This window comes from Sebastes fasciatus, chromosome 4, assembly GCF_043250625.1.
Source record: "Sebastes fasciatus isolate fSebFas1 chromosome 4, fSebFas1.pri, whole genome shotgun sequence".
Lineage (NCBI taxonomy): Eukaryota > Metazoa > Chordata > Actinopteri > Perciformes > Sebastidae > Sebastes > Sebastes fasciatus.
The window spans coordinates 18695259-18707588 of NC_133798.1; the positions used below are offsets into that span (position 1 = coordinate 18695259).

At 38.9% G+C, this 12330-nt stretch overlaps 1 pseudogene; it reads right to left on the minus strand.

Moving 5' to 3' along the window:
- Window positions 1-2072: 2072 nt before the first annotated feature.
- On the minus strand, window positions 2073-4897 carry LOC141766026 (UDP-glucuronosyltransferase 2C1 pseudogene; annotated as a pseudogene).
- Between the last annotated feature and the right edge of the window lie 7433 nt (window positions 4898-12330).

Genomic DNA, 12330 nt, shown 5'->3' on the forward strand with positions numbered 1-12330 from the left:
CAATAAGAGAGTACTGCCCGTCTGGTTTACATGTTTTTGTGTTTACAGTCATCTTATAACATGAAATACAGTGGCAAAAATAACTAAGTACATTTATTCAAGTACTGTACTTGATTATAAGTTTGAGGTACGTTGTACTTTAATTTGATGCTACATTATACTTCTTCTCTACTACATTTCAGAGGGGAAATATTGCACTTTACACTCCCTACATTATTTGACAAAAACAAATTAATAAGAGAGTACTGCCTGTCTGGTTAACATGTTTTGGTGTTTACAGTCATCTTATAATTTGAAATGCAGTGGCAAAAAATAACATAACACAAAATCATAATAGTACATTTACTCAAGTACTGTACTTGATTACAAGTTTGAGGTACTTGTACTTTGATGCTACTTTACTGTATTCTTCTTCTCCACAATAATTCACAGGGAAATATCACAATTTTCACTCCCTACATTAATTGAATTTCCCTCGGGATCAATAAAGTTACTATCTATCTATCTATCTATCTACTTGACAGCAATAGTTATTTTCTACAAATAGAAATTTTGCATAAGAAACATATGATTATAAAATACAGTGTATTGTTAAAGATTAAACAGTGGCTGGAGTCTCATGTCATGTTTCAGATGTCTAAGATTTGTTGAACAGTTCTACCAAAAAGATATTTCCCCTCTAAACTTCTCAGATGGTCTCATTTAGTTAACAGTTTGAGGCTAAAAGACACAACACAAAAACTAATTAAATACAATTTTAAAACATAAGGTGGTTGCAATAACGGTTTGCAAGCATTACCTTCTGTTAATCTTTTCACATATAGTACACCTAACTACCAAGACTTGCACAGACCATGTTTCAACAAAATGCACAAGATAACAGAACTTTTTATTAACACTTACCCAAATCCACAGATACAGGAGAGACAATCCAACTTCCAAGTGTCCGTTCAATGACAGTATTAGTTATTTGATAAGATGGTAGGTTTTGTCCACAGATGGAAAGAAAGAGCGGTGAATACACCTCCTAGTCTATTCTGCAAAATCATGAGTGGTTAGTATATATATACTGTATAAAAGAACAAGAGTTAATGTTTAATTGTAATCATTAATCTGTTGTACCATCTAAGGTCAAGACTGTGTGTTCACTGGTAAATTGCTCATGAATGTTTACCCGAACAGAGCAGTAATATAAACCAGGTTTTCACAGCTGCGGAACGCTATGTCCTTAAATAACACTGAGCCATAAAAACTATACTTCTCAGATACAATCTTGGGTTTTAAACATTAAGTTATAAGTATATATATATATAACTGATAACTATGATGCGAATACTAGCTAACATTGATGTTAGTCAGTGTTTAGCTGGTGGGTTTCACAAGATAGCTAACGTTACAGTCCTTTACAACAATAAATATAAAACCACATGTTGCTCTCAGTGTTGATATCAATATGCTGATTAATTTGGAAGTTAGGAAATGTTAGAAAATTAGTCTTACGGTGTACATGTTTTTGTCGAGGTGAATATCCGTGACTATCACTACAACGGCGGCAGCATTATGAAGCTAAAGTTACTGCTGAAAGAGCACATCACCAGCATATCTTTAAAGGTACAGTGTGTAGGATTTTGTGGCATCTAGTGGTGTGGTTGCAGATTGCAACCAACTGAGCACCCCTCCGCTCACTCCACCCTTTCCAAGATGCGGTAACATGAGGTGCAGAGTGCAAAAACGTGTTAACGCCGTTCGCCTTGCTCAGAGGCCATCCTTACCATAATAACACTGACACTCTAATCCAATATGGAGGCTTTAAAATGTCTACAAATTCTAATAAAAACAAATCAAACCAATAAATAAAGTGAAATAATAATATGCAATTGAAAAATGTACTTCTTTGTCATGTAGGCATTTACTGTGTCATAATTAAATAAAAACATGTTAAATGACAAATATTTAGCATTTTGTCTTTAATAAATGAAGGCATTGTTTCTAATTAATACATTAATATTTACTGGAAATTCATATTTAGTTCCTTAATGACAAACCAGGCAATAGAATTTTGCAAAAAGCATTTAATCATCATATTCAGATCATGTTTACATTAATATTCACAACCATGAGTCATATATTAGATAACATACATTCCTAATCTATGGTCTGTTAAGAAAAAACCTTTACAGTTAATAAACTGAAAAAGCACAAAGCCATCATAAATTTGCGTATCTGGAGTGCCTACTGTGAAATTAGATAACCCAGTCATTTTTATTGTGGGCTGCCTACATTGGAAAACATGTGATTCAACAAGCCATTCAGATTTGGCTCCCCTTCCTATCTAACATGCAGTCTCCTTCAAATATATTTCCCAAAGCTTGAGAACTATACCTTTGCAAAGGTACTTTGGTATTTTTCCTAATGCTGTCAACTTTAACAACATCAGAGAATTGTTGGGTTTGGTAAATCTTGAATTCCGCCACAAGAACCAACCTGTTTAAGTTTTCATGTCATTCATGTTTAACTTTTTTCCCAATAAAAATAATTCTCCACAGTAACCTTACAACCGAAATGCAGGTGAATGTTACTAGCAAAACAACTGCCAACAGAGCAGCGATGACATCAACAGAGTTGTAAACAAACCAGGACATTTTGTTGGACTGTGTCTGCAGGTGACGGGCTCCTTTATGTCTGATGACATATTCTATCCAAAACACTGCCTGGTCCAGTGGCTTCATGGGCTGATCTCTGTGCAGCCTTGAGAGCCTCTGCATGTTTTCCCTGTAAGAGGAATTGTAAAGAGCTGTCTTCAGGGCATCTGCAAAGATGTGTCTGTCAAGCTCGGCAATATCCACAATCACAGCTCCTCCCTTTGCTCTGATTCTGGAGAGATTGTCAGGCTGATCAAAGAATAAGGGAAGTCCAACTACAGGAACTCCGTGGTAAATCGCCTCCTGAACCCCGTTAGTGCCTCCGTGGGCCACAAACACTCTAGTTTTGGGATGTCCTAAGAGGTCGTTCTGTGGCAGCCAGTTGACCATTAATGTGTTGTTGCCCAGGTTGGCTGGTCTTTGTCCAATATACCTCCATACAACCTTCTGAGGCAGCTGGGCAAAGGCTGCAGCAATCTCCTCAGCAACGTCTTGAGGAAGCTTCCCAAAAAAAGTTCCTAAGGTCATTATAATGACCCCATGGTCTCCAGAGCTCTGGACAAACTCCTCCAGGTCCGCAGGGAGCGGCTTTGAGGGCTTGCACTGAAATCCAGCCATGTAGATTATATTTGGCATTGTTGGACGTGGATAATCAAAGACAAAATCATTCCTCATGAGCCATATATCTGCATCCAGCAAAAACGTTGAGTAATCCACGTCGGGACCAAAATACTTCTTAACTACTGGTTTGTAATGAGTTTCTGAGATGTATGACATTGTGTACATCCCAAAAATATAACTTAGTACATTCTTTATTCTTTGAGGGAAGGTCATCTTATCTGTCAACTCTGTTGCCGTGTAAGGAATGTATGACAGAGGTGAGGGGGCAATAAGGAAATGAGCTTCACCTTGAATGGTCCATCTGACATTAAAAACAAGAGGAACTTGGAGCCGACGTGCCAGCATTGCCCCTACACCTAACCAGGGGTCAGTCAAAACCACATCATATTTGGCGTCATGAAAAGACTGCATCAGGTTTTCATCTTCAAACATCTGAACGATGATTTTGCTGATTTTCTTATGGAGCTGAGAGATTTGGTCCAAAACCAGCCGCTTCATCTGAATATGAGTCCAGATTTTATACCAAAAAGAAGCATGCTTACCCTGACGCTGGATCTCTATCAGTTGAAAACAAAAGGCTTCAATATTTTCCCCAAATCCACCGGGGCTGAGAACAGTGACAGAGGTGTAGAGAGGAGACTTTTCACTGATGTACCAGCTATCGGATGCCCGAACCACAGTGATCTCATGGCCTTTAGCATGCAGTTCCTCAATGAGTACTTTCATGTTTACCCAATGGCTTCCGTCCGCTGGGACAACCAGGATTTTGCCCCCAGATGCACAGGATAGTTGAATCAACAGTAGAGCAAATGTGATCAGTGGCGAGTGAGGCACCTTCATACTGACGTCCCTCAGAGACCTTAAAAATGCACAAAAACAAATCAATGAGTACTGCCCGTCTGGTTTACATGTTTTTGTGTTTACAGTCATCTTATAACATGAAATGCAGTGGCAAAAAATAACTAAGTACATTTACTCAAGTACTGTACTTGATTATAAGTTTGAAGTACTTGTACTTTGATGCTTCTTAACTGTATACTTCTTCTCCACGACATTTCAGATGGAAATATTGCACTTTTCCTTCCTACATTATTTGACAGCAATAGTTACTTACTGCAAATTCAAATTTTACAGAAAAATCACATGATATGCTTGTAAAATACAGTGCATTGATGAAGATAAAGCAGTGGTTGGGGACTCATATCACGTTTCAGATGTCTATGAGTTCTTGAGCAGTTCAACAAAAGAGACATTTCCCCTCTAAACTTCTCAGATGGTCTCATTTAAAAAACAGTTGGAGGCCAAAAAACAAAACACAACAACCAACGCAATACAATTTTAAAACATACGGTGATTGTAATAACCGTTTACAAGCATCACCTTCTGTTAAAATTTACACATATAGTACATGCAACTACCAAAACTTGCACAGACCATGTTTCAACACACATTCGCACATTCCATGGCTGTTTTTACTTTACGTGTGCATAAGTTAACAGATTATTATCAACATTTTATTAACACTTACCCAAATCCACAGGTACAGGAAAGACAATCCAACTTCAGAGTGTCAGTTCAATGACAGTACTAGTTATTCGATAAGATGGCAGGTTTTGCGCACAGATGGAAAGAGCAAAAGAACAAGAGTTAATGTTTAATTTTAATCATTATACATTAATCTGTTGTACAATCTAAGGTCAAGGCAGTGTTCAATGGTTCATTGCTCATGAATGTTTACACGAACAGAGCAGTATGTGCGCAAATTTATGCAAAGTCATGGCTGGCAAAGAGTTAATGTTTAGTTGTAAAAAAACACACATTCATTTGTTGTGCCATCTAGGGTCAAGTCAGTTTGTTAATGTTAGATTGCTCATTAATGTTTACCTCAACAGAGCAGTAATATAAACCAGTTTTTCCCAGCCTCTGCACCCATGTCCTGAAAAAACAATTTCCAAAAAGCACTGAGCCATAAACCGGGAACACAATTTGTGCTGGTTTCACATTAATGCCTTGTGTTAAACTGTGAATACCATGTAAGATACAGGCCAACTGTCTCATCCTTGGTGGCAGGATGTGGAAAGGGGGGCAGGTGCAGCAGAGGACAACAACGCACTGCTCTCTGTCTTTGGTGCCGTGATGTAGCCCTCTCCCATGACTCCATGAGGGCTGATGCATATGCTTAAGGAAGGAAACGTCTTTGGATCACATTCAGTGATATTATAGTTGGCTCACACATAATAAGTAATATTTAGGGACTCAGTGAAATGGCTGACTGCATTATGATGGAGACTACTTGATAGGGCGAACATCAGACGTCACCATCACTGGTTCGATGTCTCAGCTGCTATCATAGTTGAAATGAAGGGCTGTCAAGAGAAGCCTGTAGAAAAAGCAGATTATGCAGTTTACAAGTCTTGAGAGTAAACCCAAAATAGTGACAACATATAGAAAATTTGTAAAAACAAATTTTCTTGTACTGTGTAGAGTAGTGCACGGCTGCCATCCTTTTGACTAAAAAGAGGCTTTCCCAATTTATTACATACACAAATTAAAACTAATGCAGTCTGATACAACAGCCCTTTAATACATTATATCATCATGCAGTTTATAAAGCTTTTTGCTCAAACTGTTTTAGAGATTCAACTTTATGGTTATTTCTGAGTCTGCTGTTGAATTGTATTGTGTAATACTGAGAGGTGTTTCTTATATTTTGTCCACCTAATTTTTGCTGCTGTAGGGCTGCAACTACAATTATTTTCATTGTCGATTAATCTGTCGATTATTTTCTTGATTAATTGATTAGTTGTTTGCTGGTGTTTCCGATTAGCTTTAAAGGGACTATTTGTAACTTTCAGAAATGCTTCTTAACAGCGACACCTGTGGCCGTGAAATCAACGAAAGTCAGCGTCGGGCTCGCGCTTGCTCGCTCTCAATATACCTGAACGAGCATCACTCAACACAGTGAGGCGACACAAGTCAGCTAAAACCACAATATCACTCTATATTTCAGCTGCTTGGCAGTAATGTTAGCTGACCAGACAAAGGTCTCTCCATGAACATGATTTAGATCTGATCCTAGTGTTGGCTTTTCCTGCCTAAGTGCAGGCTGAAGCAGCGGCGCTCTGCAGCGTGTCTCCCTGCTCTCTCCTCCCGCAGCCGGAGAGAGCAGAGGAGACACCGGCACCCGGTCGGTAACGAAAGGGTAACGTTACTAAGGAGCTCCGTCACTTCACAAGACACGGGAAACCTCTGTTGGTCTGGAGGAGCTGCAGCATTTTTTTTCTGCACAAACGTCCACTGTGCATTCACTAGATATTCTCAGAGCTAAACTAACTCTTCTGCAGTGAGGAGTGAGCGCGCGTTCACGTCTAGAGGTGGAGCGAGCTGAGAACGCGCGCGCTCTCTGAGCGAAGGCAGGCAGGCAGAGTTGGAGAGGCAGCGGCCACACGCGAACGCGCATATGTGAGCGCGCATGTGTGACGACCCGCTACATTTATGGGCGTACAAAGTTACAAATAGTCCCTTTAAGAAGCTGGAATTAAAGAATTTTGACTATTTAAAAAAAAAAAACTACTCAAAGCGATTATCAAAGTAGTTGGCGATTATTTTAATAGTTGACAATGAATCTATTAATCGTTGCAGCCCTCAGCTGCTGTGTTAGACTGCATTAGTTTTAGCCATACTCATTCTTGCACCATCACATAATATTTACCTGCTGTACATCCCAAGGAAAGAGAACTCAGGATGCTGTGGTGCAAAGTGGAGTATGAGGTACTGAGAGGGACTGATGCTGTAGACAACAGCCCAACATCTTCTCCAGTGCTGTTCTAGTAGCTTCACTCTGTAGATTAATTGCAGCTGATCTTGCATGAACACTTATTTTATTCTGATGTTAATAGATCCGTCTACATATGCATTTATTAAGTAAATAAATAATACATGGTTGTGTAATTACTATCAGGTGTGATTTGTTCATGTGTTATTACTCTTTATCTTGAAAAAGTGCAGTTGGGCTGAAATAGCAGATATAAAATATGACTCGTACATGATGGCGCTGCAGAATTTAACACATTTTTAATTTTTCCCTGCAGACCTGCCAGTGATTTGCTTCAGTACTTGTTGGTGTGTTGCTTCCTCTCCTTTGCGGAAGCCCCCACGTTTTCCTTTGACCTGTTTCAGAACAGAAACAAAATGTTACAAAGAAAACTTAAGTATAGCAACAGTCAACTTAAACAACACTACCAACTGCCCATAAAATCTACCTTTACAGAGTTTACAATGTTCAGGTTTAGTTAATCTAATTATATGTTAATCATTGAGGTCACAGTTAGAGTTGGAGTTTTATCAGATTGCATTATAATGAGAGATGTTTCTAACATTTTGCCCTCCTACATCATGTACGTGGTGTGTTTTTATCAGTTTGCTATAGAACATGTCTAGCTAATGCTAGATATAAGAGTAAATTTACAAACACTGCAGCTCTGGCTATAGGTGCATCTGTCCCTAACGTTACATTATCTGCACTATCTCCCCAAACCTTATAACATACCAACATTACACCACATGGAAATAATAATAAATTACAATTCTATTAGCTGTGCAAACAAAGTCACAAGCTAACATTACTACATGTCAGGGTTCTAACGTGAGCAAACTGAAGTTACCAATTGTGCCTTATCAAATTGTAGGTTTTACAAAATACGATGCTAATGCTAGCTAACATTAATGTTAGTCATTATTTAGCTGGTGGGTTTCACAAGATAGCTACGTTACAGTGCTTTACAACAATAAATACTAAACCACACGTTGCTTCTTATTATTGAAACCAACATGCGGATTAATTTGGAAGTAAGCAAACGTTAGAAAATTTGACTTATGGTGCACAGTTCATGTTTTTGTCGAGGTGAATCTCCATGACCTTGACCATCAATCCCACCGGCGGCGGCGGCGGCGGCACCATGAAGCTAACGTTACTGCTGACGGAGCCAATCAAGCACCTGTGTGAACTGAAGGAGCCGCTTCAACTATGAGTCCTGGCCTTCAGCATACCATCCTGAACTCAATCATATCACTGGGTAAATAATCCTACTGTCCATAAGGAGCGCCGTAACAATGACCGTGTTTTCCGTTACAGATGCAGCAGTGAAGTCCCGTCTCTTCACCTGAACACACCCGGGCACGAAAGCTAGCTCCACGCTTCTTCATGTAAATTACAGACTCCACGTCCTGATAGGTCGGAGTTTGTGTATCATGCACAAATGACTAATTAAATAACTACTTGACTAATTAAACATGATGACAAATGTGAAATTTAATGTCAAACTACCGAAAAAAATCCAGACTCACTAAACTACAACTGTTGAAACGCTCTACCACTTACTACTGCACATTGCGCTGAGGCAGAGTCGAGGACAAGGCCCCCCCCTGTGGCGTAGTATGATGCGTTTGACGTAAGCCGTTAGAAAAAAGTGTTCAAAAGTACTCAAAAGCTATTTTCCCCTCTGAATTTATGCCCTCATGTCTTGTAAAACATATAAAATCCTGCATCAGCTTTTGAAATGGCAATTTTCAGGAAAGGTTAAGCGTAAATTAGTGAAAAAATCAACCTGCAAACTCCTCTTTAACCTAGTTACTTTTCAAGGAGCATGTAGAGGAATGAAAACATAGTTTTATAAGTATAGTTTGCTGTTCTTTTTTATCCTGCCCTAAGTTGGGAAGATCAGTGTCTTTTCCTTGCCCTCCCCAACCAACTCAAGTTGAGGAGAAAATTAAACTTCATAAATAATTCACTGCTCTGAGAAAATAACAAACCAAATCAAATAAAACCAATGTTCATCCACCCGGGTAGCATGTGCTTTTTTTTTTCTTTGGAAAATGGGAGTGTGTTGTGATCGCAGCGCTTATCTGTATGATGTGATGAAGATTGTGGAGTGAATCGGTCCTCTGGACTGGTGAGATGCCCCTCTGAAAACCTGCCGTGCATCGTCGGCTGTTATGTTGTCTAACAAATCAGGTGCAAAAAAGAAAAAGAAAAACTATATAAGCAGAGCAACGTTTAAAGGGACTTTAAAGGGACATTTAAAGTTTGTAACTTCTTACATGTATAAATCACCCGGGTCGGTGTCCCATGCGCGCTCGCATATACTCGCTCGCGTGTGGCTACGCTGTTCAGACAAGACTCCAACACAAACTACACAGAAGCACCAAAACCGCAAAGTTATATCTACACTGTAAACAATTGCTGTTAATTTACAGCAGAATTTCAACAGTATTAACCTGTTATTGCTAAAACAGTGCTTTACTGTTAATACAAAAGAAAATCTGTTAAATTACGCTCATAGGCCGTTTTTTAACTGAACTATAATGTATTCTTAAAAAACAGCACTTTACTGCTGATCAACTGTCTAAAGTATCATGAATAACAGTTTCATGCAGTATTTTTTGAATTCTGGGAAGAGCATTTCACCTGATCTGCACATGTGAGGCTGGATCCGTTCTTTTATTCATCCATCCCCATCTTACTGATTATTTGGTGAGTAGTAATTTTATTTAATTAATAAATCTGTGCAAAGTTTATCAGTGATGTTTCCAGTTAGTTTGCATAACAGAATATGTGCATGTCATGATAGAGGGATTCAACAGCTAGCTAGAATTTCACAGATGATTGCACATTAATCGGACAACACAAGGAGCTCATTTTAATTTCTAAGTTAATGTGCTGACACATGTATTTTGCCAGTGAATTCATGCATAACGACGGTGTATACATTTTACAGTCTATGGAAGTCCCTTCAACATTTAAAGTAACATTAAGACTTCAGTGCACGTTGGTTATTGGGTGGTAATTCAGTAGAGCAGATACAAAATTGAAGGCAAGTTTATTTACTAGCTAACTAGTGTTTTTGAATGATATCTGAAAACCACATGTTCTATAGATCAGATGGTCAGAATATTCATAATTGATCAAAAAAACGTTTCTCAACCAGTAATGCACACCACTCAACACAATTCATTTCAAACATTGACTAAAAATCCATGAAGTTGACTGAGGAAATTTCTTTCTAAGTTTCAGGTGAAACAGCAGGAAGCTATTGGCGCTGGATGGTCAGCCTTGAGGGCCACTTCATATGTGAGGGGATCCAGCCCACCTTCTTGATGGGGCTTGCTGCATTATTTTCCACCTTCTACACCTGCACGCTCAAGTTAATCTCAAGGTTAGATACTTTCAGTAAAACCTGTGTTTTTATTGTGGCATTAATCTAAGTGATTCACACAACTTGATTTTTACACAGTGCCTGAAGAAACACTATCATTTTTCAGGTGCACCGTAGGAATAAACCCTGAGAGAGGCACCAAGGATGGACAGGGCAAAGTCTTCTCAAAGAAAACTGGCAAATTCACGAACTACAAGACAAGACTACAACCGTATATCCACATGTATCCACTCTGCTGAGGAGACTCATGGACTTGAGTGGGACTTCATTTAAAATGGTGAGTTTACATTACATACATGATAAGAGGAAATGAGGGCTACACACGCTGATTTTGTATGTGAGAAGTTACAATGAAAGTTATGTTGGAACTCATATATCTCTCTCTCACACAGTCAGCGGGCTACCAAGGCTGGATTGAGAGAACTGGTGTCTTTGAGTGGGCCATAAGTCATTCACTAACTCACTCCCCCATTATCGCCCAATACTTGGACTTCCACACTTATCCATGTGCCTTGTTAGAGCCTGAATATTCATACTTGGACATGATGTCACATGTCTGGTGGTGTTGGTGCTCATTAGTATATAGACAAATTATTTTGTATTTAATGTTAATTTTTTTTTTTATTTGTACCACTGATATGCCTTAAGGTTCAGCAATATATTCAGTATATTCACATGTTACATGATATAAGGCAAAATATTACTTGAGAGTTTTGTTTTAACTCTATGATATAGCTCAACTCTCTGTAACTGTTCCACAAAGTAAGGTTAGTAAGATTGACAGATGTCTTCAGAAATGCTATTTCTTCTGAAATTTGGTTTGTTATCTGTGTCAGGTTTTTGTTGGCGCTGTGTTGAACTTCATATGAAAATAAAAAATAAAGTGCAATAAGATAAGCTGTAGATGTTCTTTTCTCACACATTGTACATGATTGGAAAATCAGTGAATTAGCTCTGTTCTTCACTCACATGTTGTTATGGTTTGCATTCTGTGCTTGTAGCCAGCTATAGACAGACATTTTGGGCCTTATAGCCTTAATTATAGCCTTTTTCTTAACAAGTGCCTTTAATTGTATTTAGTGTGACTATTCCTATGTCTGTAACCTGCTAAGTCTATTCATCTAGGCAAAAAATAATGTTTATTAAAATGTATGTAAAAAATACAACCTAAATAGTGCATTGAAACAAATCAGTAAGATAATGTAAAAGAAAGGGATAAAAACAGCTGTATAATGTATCCTTAAACAGTAAATTAACTGTAAAATACTGTGAAATTAATCAAAAAACCAGTATATACTGTATTTTTCATTAACAGTACAAAGCTGTAAATTTCAGCGACAGTATAATAATGTTAATTTTACAGTAGAATAATGGCAACCCTGCTTCCAGCTCTTTACTGTTATTTTACTGGGAAATTCTTAACAGTGTAGTGAAGCCCATCTGTTGAGCAGTGTTGGCTGCGGTCGGAGGACGCGGGGGAGACCGTAACTTTGGTCTCTAGGGCCGGAGTCTCTGCTGTACTCTGCTCCTCTGCTCCTCTGCCTGCTTGCCTTCACTCAGCTCGCTCCACCTCACGTGCATGCGTGCACACTACACACTGCAGAAGAGTTAGTTTAGCTCTGAGAATATCTAGTGAATGTACAGTGGACATTTGTGCAAAAATAACTGCTGCAGCTCCTCCAGACCAACAGAGGTTTCCCATGTCTTGTGAAGTGACGGAGCTCCGCAGCGAGAAACGTTATCGTCTCCGACCGGGTGCCGGTGTCTCCCTCCGGCCGCGGTCGGGAGGCTGAGGCAGGAAAAGCCAACACTAGGAGAGACCTTCGTCTGGTCAGCTAACATTACTGTCATGC